General features: G+C 40.7%; 1 protein-coding gene across 1 annotated transcript in view; it reads right to left on the bottom strand.

The window, feature by feature from the left end:
• LOC135972183 (uncharacterized) overlaps positions 1-23,334 on the bottom strand; it is a gene marked incomplete at its 5' end in the record, with an annotated part of 112,637 nt that overhangs the window by 24,479 nt on the left and 64,824 nt on the right. The window lies entirely within an intron of this gene.

Below are 23,334 nucleotides of genomic sequence, written 5' to 3'. Positions count from 1 at the left end.
TGAATTTACTGTTACCTGTTATTTTTCATCAGCAGATGTTCCACTTTGCATTGACAAAGTTAAGTAAATAATTAAGATAGAAAAACAGCCCCCAATTCTGCCATGAGATCTATATAGGTGGACTCGTACCCATGCACAGCCCTGCTGATTTTAATGAGGGTCTTTGCAAGTGCAAAGGGCAGCTCACGTACATCAAATTGCAAAGTTAGGGTCTCAGCTCCTTCCAGTCCTGATGGAAGACTAAGTTAGGTGGAGAAACAAAATTTCTCTGAAGGTTTGAAATCGCTCTGGTAAATGAGGATATTTCTCTCTTGCTTGTCTGCCTCTTTCAATTACTGGCAAAAATGTGAGGCTCTCTTTTACATATTGGCAGCTATAACTATTTGATTGCAGGAGGATCCCATGAGGAACTTCTAAAAATACCTGCTAGTCTACATTAAACTCACCTTTTGCAACCCTGTTATTATGGTTTTTATACTAGCCTCAATAGGAGATGATTTATTGTAGGCTTAATAATAATTTAGATTCTTTAATCTCTCCCTCTGATAAGAACAGGTGCTGTAGCTGTAGAATTATGCAAAACATTTCCATACAACCAGCGGAAAAGTAACAAAAGTACTCAAAATCTTAGGGTCCTAGATTTTGTTACAAATGGGAAAATTATCACATCTGTGAAAAGTTAATACTTTAGTTCCTTTTTCTAATAAAAGGAAGGAATGTATCAAGTGAAAATGGACCCACTTTTTCGCTGGAAGGAGCTATTTTATCAGCAAATATGATTTTGCAGCAAAAAAAGATTCAAGTTGTATGTTTCTGATGTGGCATAGCCATTTTGTCAAATTAAACAGAAAAATAAAAACCTAATGATGGGAAAAAATGTCTTATAGTAATCAGTGATCGATTATGTGACCCAGTATTATCACATGCAAAAAACACCAACGTACATGTACATGTTTATAGAGCTATGAATACTGAGCTGCTTTAAACTATATCACTGGGATATTTCTCACCCAACACTGTTGGATCAACAAGAGTAAAAATTCTAGCAGTTTACAAAGTATGCATGTTCCCAAAATTTTTACACCATTTAAACCACACTGATGGTCCTAGTACTCCATCTATTTCTTTATTTTTCACCAAATATCTACTATTTTTCTTTTCTGATGGGCCGAAGGCCTTATGTATAATGTATACACATGCAATTTCATTTAAGGTCTCTTTCTCCAAAAGATTAAGATTATTCCTACTGCAGAAGTCCCCGCAACTCAAAGAAAAACAGGAAACTTTAGCATATAACATTTACGATTATAAAAATAATTCTCTAGAAGCACATCACAAATATTCATTAACAAAAATACTTCTCTCTTCTTTACCCCGATCACTTCAAATAATTTTAGTTATGAGATCAGATTGCTGTATTATAGACTCACCAAGATATCTTCTGGGAATCAAAACTCTCCATTGTAATTTTCCTGTTATCCTAAATTATCACTTTTTCTTTAGCTTTATGTAGATTAAACATCTTACTGTAATAATGACTTTATTCAATAGAACATTACTGTAAATGGGGTTCAAGAAAATAAAGTTGGACCATATATTATGAAGACTGTCTTGGTACATCCTATAAAACTTTCTGGGATCCTTATAGCGATTACAAATGTGTGATTCTCTGCTGTAACTTGACCTCAAAAAGGAAAGTAAACCTTAAAGACAGCATAACCCAGATTTATTTAGTGAGAGAATATTCTTGTTTGCCAAACGATGAATTCACTGTACCTATTCCATGTGTGGCTGATTATCCAACCATGTCTACACTAGCGAGCTTACAGCTGTACCGATGTAGCTGCGCCGTTGGAAGATCATTCGTGTAGCAACTCTATACTGAGGGGAGAGAGCTCTCCCATTGATATAATAAAACCACCTCCACGAGCGGCAGCAGCTATGTTGGCGGGAGATGCTCTCTTGCTGACATAGCACTGTGCACACTACCACTTATGCTGGCAAAACTTATGTCACACAGGGGGGCTGCTTTGTCACACTCCTGAGCTACATAAGTTTTGCCAACATAAGTGGTAGTGTAGACATGGCCTTACTTTAAAAATAAAAAGTATGAGGAGGTACTATCACAAGAAATCAAGAGCGGCTAAGTCTCTTGCATTTTGCAGAAGTCTCCATTATTGGCACCTTTTGCCTCACATTGATTATTTCTGTAATTATTCATGCTTGTCTCTCTCAGAGTTGAAAGCTGTCATGCATTAGTTATAATGTACACACATGCAGCACCCCTTCCTCCATGTCATGAATTCCTACAACCCCACCAGAAAATCATTCATCTAGTGGTGCTGCATGTGTTGAGCAGGGTTTCCCCTGAAATTCCTCCTCCTTGACACTGGAATCATAGGCTGCTGCTTCTCTTCTGGTCCCAATGCTTCCCCAGCTGGATCAAATTTAGCATGGAGAAGCTGTGGTAGAGTGAAGGAGAAGGAAGCCAGCATTCACAGAGTCCTGCTAATAGGCAGGAGATGGGGCTAGAGAAAAAGGACAGAATGAATGGAGACATGGACTGAAAGGAAACAGAAGAGAACGGGAAAGAACAGAGGCATTCCCCTACTTTCTTGCCAACAATTCTGCCCACACTATCCCCTAGTCCTCCAGCAGACTATTCAAGTTCTCCTCCAGCCTCCTTCCACCTCCAGCAATTTGTCACTACAGGCTTTCCCAATCTCCATCACTTCTGTGGCACGCAATAGGATAAGCTCCTGCCTCCTCCACACCTGCTCTTAATAGCTGGATAGAACATGCTGGCAGCAGTGTGTGGGGGAACATCAATGATTTGGTTCTCAACAGGGAAAAATCTCAAACGTGGAAAGTCACTAGTACTCCAGCAATCCATACACTGGGTCTGCAGCATTCCTTTCTCTCGCTGCCATACAGACTGTGGGGTAAGACGTGACCAAGATTTTCACAAGCAACCAGGTGATTTTGAGCGCCTCCATTTTGGGGAGCTCCTCCTGAAGCATCCTTATAAAAGGACCTGGTTTTCAGAGTGAGTGCTGAGCATTTTCTTCAAGTTAGTTCTCTCAAAAACAATGAGGAGTCCTTGTGGCACCTTAGAGCGGGGTTCGGCATCCTTTCAAAAGTGGTGTGCCAAGTCTTCATTTATTCACTCTAATTGAAGTTTTTGCATGCCAGTAATATATTTTAATGTTTTTAGAAGGTCTCTTTCTATAAGTCTATAATATATAACTAAACTATTGCTGGATGTAAAGTAAATAAGGTTTTTAAAATGTTTAAGAAGCTTAATTTAAAATTAAATTAAAATGCAGAGCCCCCCGGACCGGTGGCCAGGACCCGGGCAGTGCAAGTACCATTGAAAATCAGCTCGCGTGCCACCTTCGGCACGCATGCCATAGGTTGCCTATCCCTGCCTTAGAGACTAACAAATTTATTGGGGCATAAGCTTTTGTGGACTAGAACCCATTTCATCAGATGCATCGAATGGAAAATACAGTAGTAGGTATAAATACACAGCACATGGAAAGATGGGAGTTGCCTACAAAATGTGAGGTCAGTCTAACGAGACAAGGACTCCTCGTTGTTTTTGCTGATACAGACTAACACAGCTACCACTCTGAAACCTTAGTTCTCTCAAGTTATCTTAATTCCAAAATTCACTGCATCACTTCTTGAAAAAATCTTGGTGACAGTCTGTAAGGACCACGAGGTGAAAACAGGGGAGTCAGATGGGGTCTTTCAGGATGTGTGCTTAATCTCTGCATGGCTGACAGCATCGGAGGAGGCAGTGGAAACAGGAGGTAGGTAGAGGAGGAGGGAGAGAAAAAATAAGGCATGCAAGGAAAAACTAGAGGGAGAGATCATGAGAAATGAGAATGGAGAGAAGGGGGTTAATTAGAAATTAAAGCAATCATTCCGAAATCTTTTCATAGCATGGACCACACCTTAGAGTGCAAGTCTTATAGGCTATCCATGCTCACAATCACACACACTTCCTCCCTTGTTCCAGACTCATGGTCTCTTGGGATATCCCCACCCTCTTCTCCCCCCACAATTGTGACACATCCCTGGAGGAATTACAGAACTGCAGCATGGAAAATATTAAATGTATGTTTTAAGCTGTCTTTTAGTGACATTTAGCAGTTGAGCACAAGAACCTAAGCCAGTATCATATGACCAGGCTGCTCTCCACAAGGCCAGAGTGCAAACAGCTGGGATAGGTAATTACTAAAATAGGGCAAGGGGAGGTGAAAGAAAATAGTGTGAGAGAGGAGAAAGACTACAAGAAGAAACTCCTTCTGCCCAGGCCAAGACGGAGCTATATGGGAGGAGAAAGGAGATATACAGGTAGGCGCCACACCATATAGACAAAGATGTAGAGAACCCTATTCCAAGAGATAAAGTGGCTGGAGAGTAAGCTTGTTACATTTTTTTAATACTCTGAAAATGTTGTGTGGTGTGGTGTGTTGTTTAAGATTTTCCAGCTGAGGATTCCCAGAACCCCTGGTTGCTTGGAAATAACAACAGAGACACAGAAAAATACATTAATAGAGCACCATAAATCCTGGGGTGTGTGGTGGTATCTCAAAGGATTTCAGTAACAGAGCACAACTCATCCCTGCTATAACCAAGAAATTGCAGACACCCCTTGTAGAGAATATATCAGTCATTTCATCTCAGGCCACCCCTTAATTCAGATTCAAAATATTCTGAATCCTATTTAACAAAACAAAACCAAGCCATATCTTTTCCTCACTTTATTTCAGGGTTCAAATGATCTCTCATCTGACTACTGAATATCATGATAGTAGATATCGCCACCTGGTGTTTAAACAGGCTTACTGTAAATGAACTAAAAGAATTAGAGAGACAAGGCGGGTGAGGACATCTCTTTTACTGAACCAAGTTGGTGAGAGAGACAAGCTTTTGAGCTTCACAGAGCTCTTCCTCAGGTCTGGGAAAGGTACTAAGAGTGTCACTGCTAAATGTAAGATCCAAGGGCTAGTGCTGGAAAAGAACGCCCCCCTGGCTGACACCCTGAGAGCGAAGGGCTATGAGGTGCAAATGGACACCCTGATTTGTGTCCCAGTATGAAGCCTGGGACCCCTGTAACGAGCGTGTGCTGCGGACCTGCGGGATCGGTCGACACTACGCACATCTCATGCGGCGCCTCATGGTCTCAGACGCCATCCGATGGTCCAGGGACATCTACACCGAGCACATCACCGGCCACCGACAGTACCAAGAGGCGTGAGCCAGAGTGACATCGTTCTCCCACTACAAGAAAGGGACCAAGTGACCTTCTCCGTTGGATCATATGAACCGGAACCTAAACTTCCTAAACATTAAATCTCACCAAATGAGGGTCAATCCATCCTCATCATCATATCCACTCATTATACTCCACACCCGAACACAACCACTCTATGAACTTCATACCCTCATATCTCAATGTCTGTACTTCGACCCATCAACCTTTTACCCCCAATCGGGGATATTGCAGACTATGTATTCCTCATGCCACCTGTTCTTAAACCAAACTTTGCACCCTCGATAATCTGTATGTTATTCCCTGATAACCAGAAACTTCTATGCTCAAACTCTGTTCACTATTTTTTTTTTACATCATCTTAATAAAGTTTTTAAATATGTAGTTAGCACATATTCTAAGGGAGCATTCAAGGTGAAGCGGCCCATTGACAGCCCCGTAGTCATAGGACAAAAAAGGGGAGTTAGTGGATTAGATTGTTGTAATAAGGCATAAAACCAGTGTCTTTATTAAGACCATGATTTTTAGTGTCTAGCAAAGTTATGAATTTAAGCTCTCAGGCTTGTCTTTTGAAAGTGCTGTGCAGGTTTCCTTTGAGGATGAAGGGATTTATAGGTAAGATATAGTTATAGAGTGATCACTTTGTGAAAAGTGTTTACGCAGAGGTGATATGTTGTTTTTGTCCTATTTTCCTGTGAGACTTCATTTGAGAGCATAGTGATTATCTGTTTTCAGATACAACAGAGTAGGTTTTGAGGAGAAAGTCCAGGATATACTCCTATCATCAGTTCAGTAGGACTAGCGGTCTGCGGTACTCGCCTGTTTAATTTTTTTTTCACCCTTTTTGAGCAGTTGCATGGCATAAGTTATTTGGAAACCAGTTTTCTTTGCCTGGATGCTAGAATCAGTCAGATCTTTGGCACACTCATCCACCCATAGTGTCTCTCCCCCGCAGATTTACACATGGAGTGATTCTCCCCACAGAGCTCCCCATGCTGCCACTCCGAAGGGCACTTTGCAAACATAAGGGCTATCTGAGTAGAGGTCTGGCTGGAGATGGGGAGGGTTAGGGATGAGTGGGCAAACACCATCAAAACAATACAGAACTAGGCTGTGTTGTCTTTTCTGTGAATCCTGATTAACTCCGCTCGTGAAGGGGAGACTAACGTGGGCTAGGAGAGTTCCTGGCACCACAGCCCCAATACAGCCATGATGTCTGGAAATTGCAGGTTGGGGAAAGGGACCAATATTGGTCTGGAGGCAGGCCTAGGGTCTCCCGCAGAACTGTTATGTTTGGGGGCAAGTATGGGGACGTGTTGTGCTGTTCTGAATCTTTGTTAATAAAGAAAGCATTCATAAGAGACCTGTGCTATTGTTTGAAGTGTGATTTTTGCCTTCCCCAGCTGGTCCAGCAGCTTACACAGAGCTATTGCATCCACATCAAATCTATGGGGCAGCAGTAGATGCTAGACACTAATCTATTAATTGCTTCACTATCTGCACATATGATCATTACTTGCCTCGTAAAAACAGATATGCCAACAAGAAAAAAAATGAACCGGCCTTATTACATTATTTTCCTTTCTTCTGTACCAATTTTAGACTAATGGGGATCATGATCTGTATCAGTACCACCCTGCATTATCCACAGAGGAATCAGAACTTCATAAAATCTTGTCGCTCTTCTTGTATAACTCCCTCTTCTTGTATAACCACTAATATTCCAAAAGAAATAAAAAGAACAGGAGGCAGAAAGGGGAAAATCGTATGAAGAGGGATGGGCAGAGAAAGATGAAATGGTGAGGTATAAGAAAAAGAAGGCCTCATGAAAGGAAAGACAGACCGGCAAGAGGAAAAGGTTAGAAGAGAAAGCAGGGGATTGGGTGAATTCACAGCTATTCTTCTGTATAGATCCTCCTATTCAGTTTCCCAACCAGTTTTTCTCTGTCCCATCTCACCCTCACTCCAACAGAATAATTGTAACACAAGCTTTGGATAAAAGTTATTCTATATATTCCAAGGCCAACAAATAACTTTAAAATATTTTTTTTTAAAAAGGAACCAGTTAAGTTTACAATCTCAAAATCATACCTGAAAAAGTAACTCAGTGAGCCAGCACTGAAATTTTCATTTCATTAAAAGCAAGCTGCTCTGTAGTAAGCAGTGTTACTGCATGGAGGCTAAAGTCCAGTCTCATGCAACACAAAATGTTAAATGAACTGCACACTGTTCACAGTTTACTGCAAATGTGGCACAGTTACGATTCACTGCATATAACATAAAACTAATACAAAAATGGGAATTAGGAACACTAGCTGGGAACAGAAATGGAGTGAGTACTCATTCACAAAATTGATTTTCAGATATACTGTATTATATAATATTTATAAACATCTGTAATTATATACACAAAGAACTTCATTAAATGATTATTTTTAGGAAGCGGTCAGATTTATGGGTGCCCGTGCAACTTTAATTCAACTCCTCTCTTGCATCCACCCTTGGCACTAAATTAGGCAGGGGTTCTGTAGGAAAACTAGTGTGTGTTTACTTAATTAAAGACTACCATAATGCATATGCACAAGGGATCAGAATTCCCCTCTCTTACATATCCTATTTCTCTGGTGATAGAGTCTAAACCTTTAAATCAACTGTTAAGCATAAAGCTCAGCACAAAAGGAACAGCCATTAATTTGTGATAAAGAACCTTTTGCTTAAAAAAAATTGGGGGGGGGGCTTTTCTTTGATAAAGTTATAAGCAGCTCAGGGAGTGTTTGGCTCAAAGTCTTCTTTAATATATTGTTTCCTTAACTTTCCACCTCACTGCAGCAGAGGGCAGAATTTATGGCTAATACGCTTTCCATTTTATTTTCAGAGAACTGTTTCTGTTTGAAAATGTGCCTAAACATTTAACACATTAACACTTGCTTACTGCTGTCACTTCACTGAATTACCCCCTCAGCCAATTATCACTGCAATTAAAAGGATTTGCTTTTCCTTCAGCGAAATATTTTTGCTCCTTTTTGGCCGTGATTGTTGAATGCCCAGAGTATATTTTCCATATGAGCATTTCCTACGTGTTTCAGAAGTATGCCTTGCTAACGATGCAGTGGCATCAATTCCTGCATCCTGGCAGTGTCCTGAGAAAGAGAATGATTGCTTCAAGTTTTTTGGGTGTTTTTTTTTTATTTTATTTTTTATTGTGGGGACAGAGACAGTGGCAGAGAGGGAAAGGAAGTTGGGTATTTTTAGCATAGCTTAAGCCTTATATTATGAACCGAGGTTCATTCTTCGAAAAGTGCTGTTTAGAGGATTTTTTTTTTTACTACTACTTCTTTGGATAGAGATCCTGAAGTAGCAGATTGATCTGATGTAGCACTTACATTTGGAGATAGGAAGAAAGGAGAGACTATACTTAACGGATCCTTCAGCTTTCAGCCACCTGTCCTTTTGAGAACAGTGTTTTGAACATTTCGAAATGACCATGGCTCACCAACAGCTTCACAGCACACAAACTTAACTTTTGCAAAATGTCTAGGTCCCTAAAAGAAGAAAATATCACATGTGGAAAAAGTAATCTGTGAGAGGAAAAATTCACTTTCCATATGGGAATTTTGCTGTTGAACCCCAGTCCTAGCAAGAAAGGAGGAGTTGTTTCTCAAAATGTTTTCTGGTGATGGACCTGCATCTCTTTGTTAAGAGAGGAATGGAGGTTTTTCCTGGTAAAACCCTTTGGCATCAGCAAAAGCCTTGTTACACCGGACTGATAAATCTACGAGAGCCCAGAAACTATGAAAGACAGTCATTCATACAAAGGTGATCTAATATAGGCTGACATCCAACCAAGAGCTTGTGTCTGTAATATGATTTTCCTCACTGGTCAGGTTCTAAGCCTGATACTATTCCAGAGATGGAATTCACAATGATAGTCTTTCCCTCAACCATTTAACCAAATGATAGGCCCTGGAGGTTAGCAGCAGTATGCTACAGCTTGGTCTTCTGATGCTTTTCTAACACGTTAGATAGAACCACAGAATGGAGAAAATTAGCAATCAGCATATTTGCATGAAAATCAAAATGGGGGAAGACTTTCTAATAGAAGGCTGGGCATGAAAGTTCAGCCTTGATATTGGTCTGTTGGTCAGCTAGAAAGAAGTAAATTTGCTGTGTTGCTGATGGCTTGGAGCTCAGTGAGCCAACACTCAAACACCACATATATGATAGAAGTGCTATAACTCTGGAATCTAAGGGCTTGTCTACATGGCCGCGCAGCGCAGACTACAGAGGTGTGAAGTTCTGCATGCACTACAGTGTTGTGCTGTACCCACCCCACACAGACCCTGCTAGGGTGAACTAAAAGATATCTTGTTTGTGTTAACGTTTCAAACCAGGCCACGTTAAAGGTACCATCCTAGTTTGCGTTTAGTTCATGCTAGCAGGGTCTACATGGGGCAGCTATAGTGAAACACCTTAGCACACACTGTAATCCTCACTGTAGGGCATCACAGACAAGTCCTGAGATGCTACTTGATATCACTGAGGATAGGTAATATTTCAGGCACTTCAGTAACAAGCCAAACAATCTATTAAACAGAATTCAAAGGGCTTCTAATCAACTTTAGTTTTGTAGAGGGTATAAATGGTGGGTGGTTTCTAAAGTGCACTTCTGTCGCACTGCTACTGACAAGAAGGGGAAGTGGGACTATATCCTACAAATTTTATAACACATTACATTTATTTTTAATTTATCAAATGTGCCTGATTTTCAAGACTCAGAGGGCTTTAAAAAAGACAAAGGCAATTACTAAAGAAAGAAAATCAGAAAAGGACAGACCTTTGTCCCAACTCACTAAACACCAACCCACTAACTCACCTGAGAAGAGAGATGGGCTTTGCACAGCATCCTAAATGTCAACAGCCTCTGGCTGTTGAGCTGGCAGAGAGCACAAATTCCAGCAGCATTGAGGACTCTAGTTGGGAATGCCATGCCACCAACTCTCCCACATTTGAACAGAGTCCTAACTCAACCACTTCATCTGATCTCAACAGCCCTGGTAGTGTGTGTGGGCAGAGGAGCTTCAGTAACCCTATCTACTCTATAGAATCAAGAACAGGTTAGACAAACACTTGACAGAGAGGACCTGGGTTTACTTGACTCTGCCTGGACACACAGGGCTGAAGTAGATAACTTCTTGAGGTAATTTTTTTTTTTTGGCATGAAGAGTTGAAAGCCAAAATATTTTGACTCTCAAATGCCATTGCAGTGCCTCATGCTTCCATTCTCAATAGGTCAGACTTTCTTGTCAGGACTACAGTCTCTCGTTCCCGGAGGAGAGGCAACGCATCATGGCAATCACAGGGCCATGGTGCATTATGGAAGAAGTAGTGGCCTATAGAAGAGAAAAGGAGCGTGAGGCAGCACAGCAGCATTTTGGATTTTGGTCATTCATTATTTTCACCCAAAAAACCATCCCACAAAAATTGAAGCTTTGTATGGAAAGCAGACACTTTTTGCAAGAAGTTTTGACTATTCAAAATCTAATTTCCCATTGAAAAAAAGCTGATAGAAGTAGGGCTGGGCAACAATTTTCTAACACACCTTGCTTCCACACACAGAAGAACCTCCCTTCCCAAGGTCATAAGTAATTTTTGTATCAAAATAATGAGATAGACTTGCACTGTACACATTTATCACAGCTCTCCTTTGCTGCCAAGAAGAATCTCTAGGAAGGACAGCATCATCTCTCACAACTCTGAGCACTCATTTTCTGTTAGCATCCCTGTGTATAGAAAATGTCCCTTTTCTTTGTGTCATCTTTGCTGGCAGAGAATTCTACTAAAATATGGCAGTTTAAAACATTCTGAGGAGCCACGCTGGAGGAACAACTTGGCTCATAAAAGAGCTCCAATCAGAGCTAGCACCAGGAAGTAAAGGTTGAGCTAATGTTAAAAACTCATGAAATTCTCAATTCTTATGAACTGAACTGTTTTTTATATTTTCCCCCTTTTATGGGTTAAAATATGTTACAATCACCATGCTTTCATGTCAAGTTTCTTTAAAATATCCCAGAATTTTCATATTTTGGACACACACAAAATTTAGATCAGATCGTGGTAATAAAAAACATTCACACTAAATGGTAATGTCCCTATTGTATGCTTCTCCATAAAGTAATTTTAATTTTGCCTCAATATGCTAACATTTCTCTCCACCTGGCCAAACAGAACCACATTAGTGCATTTCCTTTGCAAAAGAAGCAAAAGTAAACATTGCTCCCAAAGCTCATTCTTCTACAACAGATGTTGGCTAGAGAAAACGTGTAAAGGCAGAAGAAAAGGGTGTCAAGAACATAACCCAATGCAGAGAAGGAGAGAAATTCAAGTTATTGCCACCTGGTGGATATGTTGTGGCCTCTATGAAAGAAGTTGATGGATTCCTGTCCATGTCATAAAAGTCATCACCACAATGTGGCACTGATTAGTATCCTTACTGCCAGTCTCAATACAAGCGCCAAAATCAGAATGGCCATGGAAACTGAATTATCCTGTCAAATCACAGACACAGCCTCTCCATAACAAGATTCAGGTATTCTGGTAGCTGTGTTGCCAATTTCTATGCTATAGGATTCTGTGAATAAGACTGAAAACTGAAATCAGTCCTCCATTAACTCTCAAATAGCATACACACACACACACACATATGAAAGTAGTAAAAAGAAAATGAAAAACTGGAAAAGAAAGACTGCAGGTACTTGACATGTGCATGAAATAAAATATCAACTGTAAAGTGAATTATTGAGAGCAGGGTGTGTCGCCTTTTTTCAAAGGAAGTCAGTGGTTAAACCTAGCAGATTGTATCATCGGGGCAGAAAGAGTCTGTATATGTGGAATCTGCTTTATTCACTTCCACTTTATTCCTGTTTTATTGCCTTCTTCATATATAAAAGAAAAACTGAGAAAGATTTTTTTGTATCCAAATTTGTCTGTTGAGAACTTCTGTCATCTTCACTGGTCTGATGTTTTGGTTTAGATGGATGCAATGACTCTCTAGTTCAAGAAAACAGCCTTTTTTCTTATATAGAATTAATTTTAATTTTTTAAATTTCAATTAAAAAAATCAAAATTTTTGAAAACTGAAAATAAAATGAAAGAAGTTACAAAGTTTGTGTGAAATTTTCTTGTTTGTGACCAGCTTCAGAGTTTGTAGAATTTTTTTGAAAAATGTTTGTAATTTTTCCCCTCTTTTGACCAGCTCTGTCCTTGTGCTTGGAAGGGACATAATATTTTCTTAACTTTTTTCAATCTTTCATGAAAGTCAATCAATCAGTTCTTACAGCTTACTATACTATTTCCAAGTATTTGGTCCTTTGTTTTCTAAATATGTTCTGATTAGCTAGAAGAATTTATATTTCATTTGGTACTCAGCCTAATATCTAATATCTGCCTACCTTTACAAAACATTTTAAAGTGCTTCATGTTGTATTCTCTTTGCAAGAGAATGACCACCACTACTAGAAGTATGCAGAATTTCAAAAACTATTGTGACAAATCCTGAAGTTCTTAATCAGAAAAAACTCCTATTGCAGAGACTAAAGAGATTTCTGGACCTGAATTTCAGTATATAATTTCCATCAATGTAACCTTAAAATTTTTTTACGGTGGTGAGCCATCCTGTGAAAGGCATGAAATATGAACAAAATAAGCTTCAAAATAGCTCATCTCCATGAGAAATGTTCAAATCATTCACAATGCCAATCTCTCAGAATCAGTGACAGCCAAAGAGGTAAGGAGTACCTTCATGCATGTGCGCAGAAGTGAAAATTAGGATAATGAGTGAATCATGCATAGTGATGAGGAAATGACCATTTAAATCACAATTCATTTATCCTCTCTCTGGTTAGTGAAGCCCACTGAAACAAACCCACATCATCTTAAGCAGCTGCGCTCTCTGGCTTACAAAATATATCATGGCAGAGTAATTCTAAGTAGAGGGATCCTCAGACCTGAGGAACAAGACTGAACATTTAATCAACACAATGAAGGTGACTGGAGATAAGGAGTCAAAGATAGGTAGGGAAAAAAATTACACATGTAACGCTTCCCTGGGGGGTTGTGAGGCACCTGCCCTTAGCATGAGGAAGCCTGGTCCGTGCTTGCTGGGGATCAGCTCCCCAACACCTCCAGCCGCTGGCAACACAAGCACCTGTCTTCAGATCCTGCAGAGGTCTGGCTCCCTCAAGTTAATGATAGGCACACTCCAAGCGCTGGGCACTCCGAGCATCCCCCTGGAGTGAACAGCACCTGATCCACTGGACACTCCCAGAATTTCCAGATCTTCTGTTCACAAAGTAACAGTACATCACAGCTTACCAGTTACAACACACCTCTGCTTCACACCCAGCACTCAGATTTGTTTATAGAGACAGAAGGTATAAATTTATTAAACAAAGTTCAGAGATTGAAATGATAGCAAGCAGAAATATTGGAAACAAAGGGCTACATATCAAATAAAATCATAACACGCATACTGGAGCCTAACTTAACCAATAAAGACACTGTCATTTCATAAGAGCAAAAGTTTACCCTAAATCCTTCCGGTGTATTACAGGCAGGGTTGGCTGTGATCTTCTGTTCAGGAAACAAGCTCTGTCTTCTTGCCTTCTCAGTGGAACAACGCTAAGTTTTTCTCTGTCTCTACAGTTATAGTCCAAATATCCATTGTGTGCTCCCACGGGATAACCCCTACTGCTTGTGTTTTCCTGTCCAGGGTCTCCTCTGGAGACTTTGCAATCATTTGACTAGCATTTTGCTCAGACTGTAAATGAGTCCCACTGTGAACCATACAATACTCAATTTACATGTGGACAGACAGACGGACAAACAGCCCTTGCCTGAAAGAAATCCATTTCTCACCTTTTCTGGTGATCATCCCCAAGTCACAGACCTCGAGAACATAATTCTCACTGTATATATGTAACTCCTTACATTTTTTTCTGTACATATATCTTGCAAGGATTATGATGATTATTAGACACCTTACATAATACTTTATGGTGACCTAATATATACATGCCAGACCCAGAGGATCCCTGTAACCCTTATGCATCCGTGTGTTGTGCCCTCTGCCACCTGGCAGCAATAGGTCCCTGGGTCACAACACATAACAGAGAAAACCCAATACCCCCATGGAAGACATGCAAAGAGGAAAATTTCCCTTCTGCCACCTAATATAGTTTGAACTTTGTGTGTCTATAGCCTGTCTGAATCTCCATTTCTGGAAGGACAGATTTGAGTGACAGCTACTGATGGGCAGGCAAAAGCAAGAAGGACAAAAGGCTTTTGCGATTTGCAAAATTGGAGTAATTAGCAACTGACATTTCTAGTAGCAACACTCCATTTTGTCTTGCCAAGATGATATAGCTCTTTGTCTCTGCAAAATGGCAGCAAAAATTGGAAAGGGTGAAGAAGCTTCCCCCAAGATGTCTTTATCCATCCAGCACCTCCCAACGGCAAATATTTAATCCTGTACTAAAACTACAGTGTAAAGAGCAATGGTAATTCTCAAATGGAATTTTTAATTTCTTCTTTGATGAAACTACACTAGATGGTGCTACATCCACAGCTATATCTCTGATCATTCATCTGAGACAGGAAAGGAAAAGAGAGAAAAGCAGGCAAATACACAGTGAGAAGAACAAATAATGGAGCAAGTAGACAAAGCAAATACAGATAGTAACAGATTATCCTTTCCCTGCTATACAATGATGGTTCTGTTATCCAGAAGCCAGTACTAAAGTCTAATTCCGCCAGTCCTATTTGCCTGTATTAGTCATACCCATATTATGGTGCTGTCAGTAGAAACTCTATAATTAAGGCTGTGTTGAGCTTTTCAGTGAAAGCTTCATTAAAGCCCTCTATTACATACTTCAGAGACTGAATTTAATTTTCAAATTGAACACAATTGCTGCTTACAGGATAACTGGCTATTCTGTAACATGTTTTGTATAACCATGGCTCACTTTCCCTAAAAAAAAAAAAAAGATTTAAAAATTATATTTATTTCAATTTGGCTCTGACAATCTCACTATACCTAAATGGTGACCACAAATTCAAAACTTCTCACACGCACACTTTTTACACTGACCTCCACATTTTAGTTTGGCCTCCTTGTCTCTATGAAATTCTGCAGGTAATAACTTAAGCTATCTATCTTAGGATTGCAGTTAGCACCCATCACAGTAAGATTTATGCACGTCAGTCTTGATTCAACAAGGTACTTCAACATGTGCTTTACTCCAACCCAGTTTAGTTTTTAACTTCTATGGAAGTCAATGGGACTTAAGCACATGCTCAGTATTGTCAACCCTCAACTTTTTTTCTCCCCTATATGAAAGAAGCAATTAGGTAAGAATCTCATGCTTCCAGGATCTGAGACTTTAAGCAGAACATCAAATACTGTTAGACTTGTGATCAAGTCTCACAAGTTAGCAACAATGGATGCATAAAGCTAAGCATATGCTTAAGTGCATTGGTGAAGTGGGGCCTGAGTGCACTCCTGAAAATGAGACTGGAGTGGCAATGAAGAAATTCTGTTTCCTCAGCTCAGGGCACCTAGCATAACAGCTGAAATATCAGCTATAGTAGAACAGCCTCCAAGGACAGCTCAAGCAGAATGTAATTCAATGGTTTGAAGGACTGAATTAAAAATTATGTCATGAAGCTAAGACAGGAGAAAAACATTTGTATTGCACAAGGAGAGAAGCCAAAAAGTGATAAAGTTTAACATGTTTGGTTATTAATGCTCTTGAAACTATAGATCTGATACAGGTCACAGGCTAATAAAAATCAGAGGTCAACTACAGGTCTCAGCTCCAGCACCTTTTTCACCCAAAGCTGAGCTCCAGCACTTGTTCCAATTCCAATTTTTAATTTTTTTAACCACTTCTGTTTCATGGAACAAGGGGAAAAAAAGATAAAATTGGAAGAATCAAATAAAGGCTAAAGGAAATACAAAATGAAAAAGGGGGAAGGGAAGAAAATAGCTGATTAAGGGGGTCAGAAAAATAAAAGCCCATTCTACAACTCACTCCTGAGGTCTGTTCCATTGGTTAGACCTTTACTGCACCATTACATGAGTTCTACCACCGTGAATGTTAATTTAAAAAGAAAATGAAGCCACATGCATCAGCTTTATGGTTTTAAATTTGGATTTTTCTTTAGTCAGAGATGGAGTAATTAAGAAAGTAACCTGGTGCCCAACAAGCAAGCTTTTCCACCATCGCTCCTGCCCCAAATGCTATGTCATAAGAACAGAATAGACAAATGATGGAATATGAGAGCACTTAAAGCAGAATGGTTCCACCTCTAGATGTGCTGGTCTGTTCCCATGCCATAAAACAAAAAGCTTTCCCCATCTCCTTTAAAATCAACTTGTGCACTTGCAATCATTCTTACCAGATTAAATTTCCCAAATTAAGTTCATAATTCTTTCAGACCCTTAATCTAATGCTTCATTTCAGGTTTTTGCTCTTTCTTTTGGTGTGGATCTCTCATTGATTATATGAACTGATACCATAGAACTCCCATTAACGACGCTCTGAGTGAAAGATGTCATGTGAAGTTTTATTCAGGGCTGGCTGCAGGCACCAGCGCAGGAAGCAGGTGCTTGGGGCGGCCAATGGTAAGGCAGCATGTCCGAGTCTTCGGTGGTGGGTCCCTCTTGGAGGGAAGGATCAGCTGCCGAATTGCCGCCGAAGAATGAAGCAGCGCGGTAGAGCTGCCGCCGAAGCGCCGCCAATCGCTGCTTTTTTTTTTCCTTCGCTGCTTGGGGCGGCATAAAAGCTGGAGCTGGCCCTGGTCTTACTGAGAAGATCTAATGTCCAAAATAATTTCAGTTATAGCTTGCTTGATTTCCATGAAGGTAGGCACTTTTTGAGGATACATACACATTACATTTACTAGTGGGAAAGGAAGTGCTTCCAGTTATTTTGATTCCAGAAATAGGAGATAATTCCATCATTGTTGAAAAAATGTAATATAATTTTTATTTACCTATTTCTTTAAAACTGCAAAAAACTTAAATTTCACAAAACACAGCTTTGGTCACAGAGTTCTTAAGTCTAAATCCCTTTCTCCAGTTAACTTGAAAAGTTCCCTTAAGAGCACACAAAATGGGGTATAATTTACTACTGTGGAAGTTGGGAAATCTATTATCATTTTTGTGTGTGTGAAGATTCTGGGACAGTAAACAGAAACAGGGGAAGGTCCTAACTGAGAAAATTCTAAGGAGGAGTCTATGGACATTGATTACCTTTGTTTTTTAGAAAAATAAGGTCACCTATACACACACTGCATACTATTTAGACTAGGAACCAATGCTTACCAGGATCAGTCATGCATAAGACTAGAATTTCAGTTGATACACCCCTCCCTGCACATTATGTTATGCTAGGTGTCACCAGGTGGTGCTATTACATAGTCTGCACACTTCTAATAGTGGTGGTCATTCTCTTGCAAAGAGAATACAACATGAAGCAACTTTAAAATGTTTCGTAAAGGTAGCCTAATATTTAATATCTGCCTATGTAAGAATCCAAAGGAAGCTGAACTGTGAACATCTGCTACTGCTCAGCAGAAGGGCAATAATTAGAGGCCAGGTGGTCTGAATATTAAGGTACATATTAACCCTACTTCATTACACCAGTCCATCTCTGCCAGTCCTGAAATACATCGGCTAATACTAATTGCTTTCCATCTGAAAACAAGGTACAGATTTTGCAAAATGAATTTGGCAAAATATTTCAAAATTTCTCAATCTATACCCTTCAACTTCATTAAAAATTTGGAAAACAACTGCCTTTCTAAACAGATGCCAGTCGTAAAGTACAAACAGGATCATAAGCGTTCGGAAGCAGAACAGGCACTCCTACGCTGGATGCAGCAGAAAATTGCTCGTTCTGTATAGCTGATCCAAAAAGGCCAACAATTTTGTAGCAGTAATAAGTAAACCAGATTTGGCAGAGAATAAAGCAAGTCTTAGCCACAGGAAATCCAGAAAGATTGCTGTGTTTAAAAGAACTCATGGTGGGAAACCAAACATTGACCTCAACTTGTAAGAGGACTTTATTAAAAGAAAAAATGCTTTTCCTTCTGTGGATCATTATCAAGAAGATATCTATTTGTGACAAAACTGGAGTGGTCTGGCATGCAGTCAGAAACAGGACAACGACTTAAAATCTCACTGTCCCCCTGAGGGAACATGCCTGGAACAGATACGAGATGTGTTGTTATTATTAGAAATACTGCAGTATCTCCGTGTTTTTGTAACATTCCTAGTCTATCTGTTAAGTTTAGATGCAACATAAATGCTTGGGCGACTGCAGTCAAGCTTAGAGATCACCTTATATATAAATGCCTCAACGAGCCTGGGCATCAGTGGCAGGGGAAAAAAAAAATGATAACAGGAACTTTACATGCTCCGCAGTACGCCAATTCTGAGACTAAAGGATTGGCTTCAGCCTCAGTGCTACTGGTAGTCATGGCTGCTGCACTTCGTACTGCAGGAACCTAGGGCCTTTCTGAAGAGTGAGAATTCCGCTGTTGGGAAATCCAGCACACAATTGTGGAACTGAGCAGTTCTGTTTGGCAACTATTGTTAGTTCAAAGGGTTGCTGGCCTAGAGGGTGGGGAGCCCTAAACTGAGAACCCCCAGTGAGGAAGAGGAGCAGAGGCCTCGGGGAAGCGAACATGGAAACCCTAGACAACAGAGCCCAGATAGGGTAGAAAGAGGGACGGAGATGCGGGGCAGATGGCCAGCCCAAGCCCCTTAAGAGGGGGAAAAAGGGGCAACTGGAGCTCCCCACAATGCAGCTCACAGGAGATGAGACGTGGATCCCGCTTGATGGCTTGGGAGAACCCGACCCCCTACTGGTAGAAAAGAGGGTAAAGGAAAAGAGACGCCCACAGAGATGCGACTGGTGTGAGGACCTGTGGGTGGCAACAGAGCTACGAGGGCATCCATCCCCAACGCAGTGTACTTTTCGCGGTTGGGAGATGAAGGAACCCCCCAGAAATGATGCCAGGGATCACCTGAATGAAGGGGAGAGACTCCCCCGGATGAACCCCACCGGTTCATAACGGGGGAGGTGTGCGACAGGGTGCTGGCTAAGGAAATCTGAGCCAGGCCTCTGTCATGCCAGCTCCAATTGAGAAAGGGGAATTGATGCTGGCTGAGTAAGCCCAGGCCTGATTGGCAAATGGAGAACAGCTGCCGGCCTCGTTAACCAGGGGCTATATAAAGGCTGGAAGGAAAGGAAGAAGCCAGAGAATTAGAGGGAGTGGGAGCTCTTCTCTGCTGGCTGCAGGAGCTAGCAGTCCCTGAGGCTGTAATAGTGAAGCTGTTGGTAGCTAGAAGGTGGTGGGAAGGTATACTGTAAATAAAGAGCATGGGTGATTGAACCTACGCAGAGGTCTCTGGCTGATTTGTGGGCGTGGCAGAGGAGAGTGGGGGCCCAGCGGTGCCTCGCCACATTCAGATTTGGTGTTCAACGGTTATCACATTACATCCAAAACAGAGAAATACCATTAAGTTGAGTATAAGGCCTCACAAGCTTTGTCAATAAAGGGCTTGGAAAGGAAATTTTTATCCATTTGATGTCCATATCACTGATTACGTTCAGTTACAGTAACCATTAATATACAAGGAACAAATGGCATAACTAGTTCTTTGAAATTCAGGCTTCACGGGGAAATGCATTATCTCTTACAGTACCAGAGCTAACAGAGCAAAGATGGAAACAGAGCATAACCTCCCTCTGGTTGCTGTTTTGAGAGGCAAACACGACAGCCACAGCATCGGACCCTCTGCAACTTCATTTATTACATGTGGTAATTGTTAGAGCTTTCCCACTAACAAGAGAGCCAAGTTACAGTTAGTAACGCAACTAAGTATTTCCATAATTTCCGGCAATGAACTTAAGTTGAGCTACAATATTTTTAATTCCTCATTTTGAGGTTTGTTTTTAAACTTGAACTCCAAATTGCCTGACTTTCAAATTTGATTTTTTCATAACTGCAATAATTAATTATACAATTGTAAATTAATGGCCTATTTGCAAAACCTTAACTCTGTTATAGTGTTGTGACTGGGAATTCATTTAAGATTCAGAACTCTTCAACACTATATCCCAGATGAGAAAAACACAGTATTTTTAGAATAGTAACTGATTTATTATGTATGAAGCTGCTATGTCAGTTGTTTCATTAAGGAAAAGGAAACTTAACTATTGTGTACCTATCTCAAGAAAGAGCTAGAATAATATAGTTTATTGCATACCAGTAATGGTGCAGGCATCTCTGTATTCTCTGTTGTCCGGCACATCATTTTCCACTGCTTCACTTACATAGTGCTCTTCATGGATGCCTGTGTCACAGGCTAGGACTGCATGGTTTGTTGGCTCTGAAGGGGGCACAGTGGCAGCCAAAGTGCAGTCGTGCAAAGCTGTGGCGTCCAGCTTGGCAGGTTTCACAGGGATGTACAAACTTCCATCAGGGGGACCAGTGCTGGAGACTGGGTCTGGCACGCAGAAACGCAACCCTGTCTCTTTCTAGCGTTGGGTTCCTTGAGAGGTCTGAAAAACACACAAAAGCAGCATATATTAAATTCAGGCAATTCGAACCAAATTAGTCAAAATAGATTTGTCAAATATTCTATTAATTCCATGATAAGTTCAGCAAATATTACAAGACAAATACCCCACATGGACCATCTGCCACACTTAGTACACTGTGTAATCACTTTATCCACAGACAGGTGTTAGGCCTGTTACATCAGTATTTGAAATTGTAGGATAAAGAGTCAGATTTTTCTTTTTTGTCCAATCCTCCCCTCCCTAGAGTTAATATAGTCCATCAGCCAAAGAACATATTGTGATGAACATGCTAGGGCATTACCACCATCCCTCCCGCCTAACCAGTGGAGGGCACTATTTACCCAGTTCAACATTCAGCCAGTAGAGGAGTCCGTATTCCAGAATACCAGAAAAAGGAAGTAAAATCCTGACATCAGAGAGAATCAAGTTAGGGAGAGAGTTAGAGACTGCATGTGAGCAAGAACAGCAGCCTGGGATCAGGCTGCAAAGAGAGGGCTCGGCTGGGCTGCAGGGGGATGCAACCTCAGCCTATTACTTTCAGGGAGCCAGCAGAAGAACAGAAGAATACATTGCACTGGCTTGCAAGCAGGTGTGAATGCAACTGCAAAAATGACACCACAGATGAAAGACCTGAGCTCTAACCAATGAGGTCTTCAAATGCTTCATTGCCTTTAGGAGAAGGACAAACTTGAGTTAACTTTATACACTTGGAGGAAGTGTTAATGGTTGACAAACAAGTGGTTGACTTGTTTGTAACTGCTAACGTTCTCGTGCCTGGGCTATTTGCATATTTTATTTTCTAGCACCCCCTACTAAAATAATCTTCTTACTTCCTTCGATTGAGTGTTGATGGGAACTCACTGAAGTCTGTGGAGCCCAGTGCTCAGAGTGCCTACAGCACCTGCCTCTAAGCTCATGGTACAGGCTTGTGGTCCCACAGAGAACTACCAGACATCGAGAGGGGGCAGGGGTACCACAGCACACACAGTAACATTCAAGACTCATTTACAATATTTTATGGTCTTTCACATGTGTGCTCTTCTCAGCTTAGTCTGTATTTTTCAACAGGGATGAGTATTAAGACCCAAAAAAATCCAGACCTCTTGCACAACTCATATTTACCTTTAAGTCAAAGCTGCAGGGAGACTGACATACAGACAATCAGTCTTGGTTCTAAAATGTCTCATACTTTATCATGATGATTTATGCATTATAGCATTTTATCAAGGCTGAGTAACCTGAAAATGACTCTCAGGTTCAAAGAGACAAAGCTGAAATTGCACTCTCCTTCCACTACAATCACCATGGGACAATCATTTTTCTCTGTATTAAAATGATAAATTTATCCTGGCATATCCTTAAATGCAGTGTTCCTCTGCTGTAGCAGCCACAGAAAGGGGAAAGTCCCCAGTGAGTGCTTTAGCAAAAAGCTCATGGCTCTTCTGCATAGTATCCTTTATTACATAGCTATCAATGCACGCAGCTTTGCAGAACAACTGGGTCGTTTGTACTGGCTATTTTTAAACTTGTCCCCTGTCAAGTTGCTATGCTGGAATAATCAAAGAGAGAGATGACTGTTGTTACAAATTTTTTATTTACGTGAACTTGGAATTAAGGAACAATCTCCATTCCTCCTTCGCAATTCACATAGAAGTGTTTGAAGGCACAGCAAGGAAGCACACTGAAAATGTACCGACTAAAAAGCATTTTATGTCTCCATTTCCTCCTGATCCCGTCATACACCCATGAATCATATTTGTAATAGAAAACTCCATTGGGTAAAGCTCACCCTTTGTTCACAGGAACAATGTCGTCTGGGGAAACATCTAGTAACAGCAGTATTTATTCCCACACTCCCTCTCCCCCCACCCTTTGAATCCTTCCTTTTACAATTATAACGAGTGAGGAACCTCTCAGGCACGGCTTGTAAGAAGTGTGTCTCCCTAAATTACACTTCTATTGATCAAACGTACACCTCTACCTCGATATAACACTACCCGATATAACACAAATTCTGATATAACGCGGTAAAGCAGTGCTCTGGGGGGGGCGGGGCTGCGCACTCCGGCAGATCAAAGCAAGTTCGATATAACGCGGATTCACCTATAACGCAGTAAGATTTTTTGGCTCCCGAGGACAGCGTTATATCGAGGTAGAGGTGTATAAGTGAGTTTCGAACAGATGAGACACTTGCACTTACAATGGTCATGGATACTAATACAATATCTTGTGTGAATACAACCTTCCTTGGGGCTCCCTTCTCCCAATGATTTTTCCAAACCCTTCTCCATATACCCACAATCACTGAAATATTTGCAAGCAGTGACCAGAAGTTTCATTACATCTGGCATCCAGTCAACATAAGCCCCTCCATTCAGCTAGCATACCACCTAGGTCACT

The sequence above is a fragment of the Chrysemys picta genome, chromosome 2 (assembly GCF_011386835.1).
Source record: "Chrysemys picta bellii isolate R12L10 chromosome 2, ASM1138683v2, whole genome shotgun sequence".
NCBI lineage: Eukaryota > Metazoa > Chordata > Testudines > Emydidae > Chrysemys > Chrysemys picta.
The sequence above is the reverse complement of the archived record's forward strand: the minus strand, read 5'-3'. Positions and strand labels throughout refer to the sequence as shown.